The 7,041-nt window shown below is 33.1% G+C and overlaps 1 pseudogene; it reads right to left on the reverse strand.

Moving 5' to 3' along the window:
* Positions 1 to 5,073: 5,073 nt before the first annotated feature.
* LOC149193238 (putative UPF0481 protein At3g02645 pseudogene) lies at positions 5,074 to 7,041 on the reverse strand (annotated as a pseudogene).

The following is a 7,041-nucleotide window of genomic DNA, read 5'->3' on the forward strand; positions in this document are numbered from 1 at the left end:
TGAAATAATAAAGCATACTTATTTCTATAACTGATCAGTTTCTTCACTTGGTTGGCAACTACTAATGAAATTTTCGACTTATCCTTGTGCGCATTGATTGTGAAATATTTCCATCTTTGAGAAGGTTGTACTAGTTGGCCCTCTTGATGAAGATTTCATCATGCATGTACATATAATTACTTCCAATCACCTCTCCACATACATCAAGGGGAACTAAATATAGTTCTACTTCATCAATAAAATCAACACTGATCGCAAAGTTGATTTCGCACTAATTGGTTACCTTTATATTTGCATGCTTATTTAACCATCCCATTGGATATGAGCTTGGATGATCAAAAATTTATAATTCCAATTTTTTTAGAAACTTTGCTACAATGAGATTTGGCTATTACCCTTAGTCGAACAAAGCATCAATCTTTTTATTCTTAACTTGTATCTTTATATGGTTCATATTCTAGTATTTTCATTATCTTTCTATTGTTGAATGCTACTTAGATTCACTACTTCTACAATGATGTAAAAACAATCTTCTCATACATGTCAGAGTTTCTTTCCACATGAATAATTGAATCTATAACCATGATATTTTTCTTCTTATTATATTTCTTTTTGTTCTTTGGGTTGATATCTCGATGCAAATTCCAACACTTCTCCTCTATATTAGCATCAATGTTATAGTGGTTGTTGGGATATTTGTAGTAGTGTGTTGTGGATATTTTCCTTTTATCCTCCCCCCTTTTACACTTCTTATTCTCCTCCTTGGAAGCTTCTTGGTGCCCTTTAAATTGGACCCACTTGATTTTCCTTTCTTTCAGGCTATGTTCTCTAGGTATTGTGCCTATACACAAGTTTCATCCACCAATCTCGGCTTCAACAACATCACTTGCTTCTAAACGTGGTTGTGTAGACCCCCAACTACTTGAGTACATCTAGGTTTTTTGGGGAGATACCCAACATTATGGAAATGTTTATAAATTATGTGTTGTACTCCTGTATATTCTACCTTTTCTTCTACATGAAGTAATGCCACCATACCCACTCATCCTCTACATACCCAATAAGATGAAATTGTGTCTTTACGTAGGTATTGAAATCCTCCCACTTAGTGATTGGAGGATATCCCTCTAACCTTAAGGTCTCCATGAGGATTTCACACCAAGTCAGGGCATGGCCCTCTAATTCCAACTAAGAAAATGACATCTTTTGTTCTTCCTTATCTATACAATGAACACTAAGATAAAATTCTACTCGTTGCAACCAATGATTTAATTCAAAGGATCAATCTAACCTTGATACAACTTGATGTCAAACTTCACTTTGATTTTAAATAGGGACTATGAATGATTCATGGCACTGAAACTGAGTTGATCCTTTTTAGGTTGTTTTTCATATTCCCTTTGTAGTCCTTCCCAATCTTCATATTTCCCCTCTAATTCGACCTCTGCATTAGAACATCAATATTCTATGAATAACCTGATATTATTGGTGAAGACTGCCATAAGGAGCCTCATATTACAATTTAAGTATGAAACTTATGCTTCCATCCACACAAGCCTCTCCTCTACGAGGTCATGAGGCTTGTTCACAAATTCATTGACCATGACTAGGGTTTTGTGACTTTATGATTAACCAATCTAGATCCCTTACAAATCCCCACAATATACCCAAAGGAAACTTCTATGACACCATTATGATCCCTAAACTATGATGGATATTCCACTAGACAATTCGTCACAATATATCTACTAAAGTGTGTTATAAAATCCAAAATGTACACTATGAGGTTTTATTTCTCCCTAGATTTTTTTCATCTATTAATTATTGTTTATTTCACATAAATGCAAGTTGTAATTATGTAGAAATTAAAGAAAATTAAACAAAACTCACAATTCACAAATTAATATGAGATATAAATTGGGCAGCCCTTTTAGAATAAAAGCTAGCTAGAAGGTGAGGTTTCTTTACTCTCTTTCTCTAAATGGAAAATAGATGCAAGTAAAAAGAAGTGAGGCTTGTGGCCCATGGGTTTCTATAGTGTACAAACCCTCTCTTTTTTATTTCCCCTATCCACCCTTGGTTATTTTTCTCATCTATGGAACAAATTGCAATTGAATATAATAGGATGCCCCTTCCACCCAATGGCTCAATTATAATGCATCCTGATAGCCTAACATGGGTTAAGTTTGAATCATTTAACTATTAAATATAGTCAAAATACGGACTCTTCTAGACTCTTCTTCATCATGATTATGTGGCTAGACCCTTTTTCTTAAGTAGTGGGGTTGATGTGGCACCATCTTGAATTATGGTGGTCAAAACAAGAAGGTCAACTTTAAAAAAATCGATTTTTAAAAAATTGAAAATAGAAAGTCTATGGAATGCAAAATAGAAGGTGACATGGTGTATTATTAAGGTACTCCTTATGTGAAAGTTCTGATCAGAAACTTCATGGGTTAACTAACTTTGAAACTAACCAACCTTAAAAATTTGAAAATGGATAATGAATTATTTTTTTACTATCCCTCCAAATCCTTCTTAAACACATATCTATTAAACATATATTTAGTTTCTTACTTTTTATAAATAAATAATCTCGATTAGAATTATAAGAATGAGAAAATGATAAATGGAGGTTGGAAAGCTTACTATGGGATTAGAAACAATTGTAAGTTGGCAGATATTTGGATATGGGATTAAAAAATCTCCTCTCTCAGACTCTTGTCACTCATATTATTTTATATTGATGTGAGGCTTTGGTTTTCAGTATATCTAGAGAGTCCTGGAGGAAGATTGAATAGATTCAAATGCATTTTATAACCTAAAATATCAAGATTAATGGAAATACTCCCTAGCTTATAATCTTGATTGAAGAAAATCGTTTCACCATTGAAAGCATGGTTATGACTAGATATCTTATGTATAAGAAGAAGTTATACAACATGGATGCCAAAGAGTCTCCTAATATTGTTTTTAACTCTAGGAAAAAGATCCACCACTGGTCCAAGTGACGGTGGCATAAGGATACCCAATCATCAATATACAATTAGGAAACAGAGGAGATTATCCCACATAATCTAGATAATATTAAAAATATTATTACTTCCAAATTTAAGGAAAAAATTTGTGATGATAAAGAGTTAGAGCCAAAAATGAAACTAAAATATTATAAGGAGGTGATCAACCCCATTCTCGAAAATAAAATTTTCTTTCTATCTTGTTTAGTGTAAAGAGGGAAATGAACTGAAATTATGCATTGGTCTGTTCCCAATATTCCATGGGATGAAAAGCAATTTCCCTTAGATTGTCCTTCTTATATTTACATTCATTCTAATTTTGTCACACTACCAACTTTATCAACATTTTAAGTCAAAACATTTTAAGTCGACAAAACTGTGGTGATTTGGTAACACTTTTTTTTTAAATGTTAAAAAAAATTAATTGATCCCTTACCTTCTTAACTTTAATCAACTATATAGTTCTTAATAGAAGTTAATCATCATCTCCATTATAATTTATTTAATTTATTCAATTTTCTTTATTATAATTTATTTAATTTATTCTATTTTTTGTTTTAAATTTTAATGTAACGTTACACCATGTTAGATTGTGACAACATATGCTCTACAATTTATGAGTTATTCATATCATATTAAAGGAATATGGAAGATGAAAGCAATTAATCTAATTTAAATTATTTTAAATATTTTAGTTTTTTTTTAAATTTGATAGAATAAATATTTTATTTAATAAAAATAATATATTTTATTGTTTTACAACTTATTATTGGAACATGGAATGGATTTATCTTTGGGTTGTTGGAAGGAAAAATGGTAATTTTTCCCGCGTAGATTCGGATGAAATGGTTATTTTTATGGGATATGGGATAAAATGGGTCTTTTTTATATGGTAATTTTCCCGTAGGTTTTTTATAGGATGAAATTGGTTTTATATATATATATATATATATATATATATATATATATATATATATATATATCACTCGCACATATTAAATTTGTAAAATACCTTTTGGCCAAATACATTCAAGTTTAAAAGTTTTTTTTATTTAATTAAACATAAATTTTATAGAAAAATGATAAAACAAATTCATCTAATAATAAGTATTTTGAGTTAGAAATTAAAAATTAATAAATTATAAAATTAACTAACTTTTACTTTATTTTAAATTAAAAAAATTTAAATTAAGTAGTTTGGTGAACAATTTGTTTTCCCAATTATATAAGTTCAAGTGTCTCAGAATATAAAATATTATAATGATATACATTATGATAACAAAAACAATATAACTTTGAAAAAAAAAAAATTCTTTTATATCTAAATTTCAAAATAGTATATATAAATCTTTATCACATAATTATGTTTTATAATTTGTATAATTAATTTTCATCATTAAAAATAATAAAAAATAAAAAATATTAATCATATACAAATTTAACTGCATTCATAAATAAATATAATATCACATTACACTGAAAATAAAATGAAATGCTTAGCTTTTATTTTAATATATATATATATATCAATACTAAAAACATTCCATGTAAATAAAAAAAATTGTAATTAAAAATATTTTTCATTGACGAATCAAATCAAGTTAAAATAATTTCCTTTATTATATAATTTTCTAAAAGTATATATCTTTTAAAATATATAATTCCTTCTTAATGAAACACAATTCTAATACAAAATATTTAAAAATATTATAAAAATATAAACTCCTTTAAATCTCTTGGAATTAACCAATCTCAAAATTAACAAACACTGAAATATTCCAGAATGGCCGTTTATCTCAATAATGTATTCCAAACAACCAAGGTAAACAATCAAGTTAACTAATCTCAAAATTAACAAATTCTGAAATATTCCATAATGGCAGTTTGTCCCAATGATGTATTCCAAAAAAGCCAAAGTAAACAACCAAGTTCTGATATATTCAGCATGTTAAAAAAAAAAATGACGTTGAAGAAAACTATCTGTAAATTCAAAATATAAGTTATCATGATAGAGATAAACATTGAGACGTGAGAAATATACATTGTGATAGCAAGAGTGATGAAAGTTGGAGGAAAGTGCTTTAAATATATACAAATATTTAGTGGTTCTTTCACCTGCAAATCCTCAAGATAGTCTGTGTAAATCTCTATCACATATCTGTGCTTTATAATCTTCACGGTTCGGTGCAAATGATGATACAGAAAGACATGGTTTAGAATGCCAGTTAATCTAACCACATCACCAGAACCCGCAAAAACAGCTAGAAGTTGCAGGCGTTGATTTGGATTGGCATGCTTTGCAATTTGCAGTATTTTTGAAGTACGTTTGGACCGCCAAGCCGATTCTGGTACACACCTCTAGTTTTCTCGTGCGCAGTCTTCCAGGAGAGTGGATTGGTTTAACCAGACTTTGCAATCATAGGCAGAGCAGAAGGCCTGCAAGCAAGTGACCACCAAGAGTATCACAGCAGCTACGAGAGATAGGAATTGCCACGAACCGAATATGTGTTTCTTCACAAACTTTGACCGCCACAACTTTCCATTTTCTGTAATAATATATATTAACATCCTCTATCACTTTGTCTAGAAATTCAACTTTTGCGAGATGAACGCACCTACCCATGCCGTTCCAGAGGCTCGCTACCTCCACGTCGCCTTTCAAATGGTTGGAGATAATCCCCTTCTCTCTCAACAATCTTACATCTTCTTCGCTGTCGATTATACCGTTCATGAAATCGATGTACCGTGTGAAAACCAGTGGACCGGGCGCCGCTGTAGCTTCAAATGCCTCCAGATTTCTCAAAATTACCTCCGTGTTGGTATCCAATTTTACTCTGGGGAGGTAAAGCGTGGCAGTCTTCCTATCAAATTGTATTGTGGTGAGGTCACCATTTGTAGGGACAAATTTGACTCCCACGGAGTGTAAATCTGCCACAGATGGAATAGCCAGTTCGTCTCGCGTGGGTGGTATGATCTTAACGACGGATTCCTCGTCTCCATCTCCTTCCGCCGATTGGATGGTATCTTTTTTGACAAGAAGATTCAAGGATCTTATGCTCCGCACTCGCCCACGCAACTCCGAGAGAAATCGAAGGGGGCGAACGTTTAGATAGGAGAGAGCCTTCCATAGCAATGTACTGAAGGCCAGTCTAACGGTTGAACTGTCCCCTTTCTCAGGCGACTCCGTTTCTTCCTCATCACTTGGATTTGGATTCTGGTTGTTGGAAACATTAGGGACGATTGCGTAATACAGCACCTCTAGGACGTGCCCTCTCCCATTTATACAGAGATTTGAGTTGTCGGGCAGCTCGAAGGTGAAAGGAGATAATTCCTGGCAAACAAGTCTTAGCAGCCCAGACAGCCTCTCCTCTGCGTGGATTTTAGAACCCATCTGCAATTCCAAAAGTTTTTGCAATAGAAACAGCGGTAGTTGATTTTCCAGCATCATCACATCTCTGAAAATAGAGTTGTGAGCAGCGCTGTTGCCACTCACATCTAAGACTCGTCCCAGTTGCTTGAACTCCGCGTCCGGCGTTTTGTTGGCGTGTCTCACATAAAACTGCAAACATTCAAGAAGGAAGGCGGCGTCCAGTGACATAACCCATGCCAAGGTTTCTTCCTGATAAGCGATGAACTTGTGATAACAGCTCCGGATTTGCCAATCGTGTTTCTTAAACTCCTCCACCACGACGGACTGAAACTTGCCTCGTTTGTTGATTCTTTTCTCAAATCTGTGAACACTTGCAAGTTTGTAGCGCTCCATCTCATAGAGCTCCGATCTCCAGTGGTGATAAGGGCCGATGGAAACGGTTTGAGGAATGTACGCTTCCGGCTTTAGCGCCAATAACTCTTTGGGCACATTAAACACGGACGCACACAAGAAGTCCTCGTCCTCTTCTTGTTGGAGGATATCCAGACCTTCATTAATTTGAATAACCCAAATATTCTCATCGATGTTCGGTTCAACAATGTTAGTGCTCGATTCCATGTTTCAGGGTCAGAGAAAAGGAGGCGCGTACAAAAT

Source organism: Pinus tabuliformis, chromosome 2_2, assembly GCF_031772625.1.
Source record: "Pinus tabuliformis cultivar Carrire ecotype Pingquan chromosome 2_2, CPIR1, whole genome shotgun sequence".
Lineage (NCBI taxonomy): Eukaryota > Viridiplantae > Streptophyta > Pinopsida > Pinales > Pinaceae > Pinus > Pinus tabuliformis.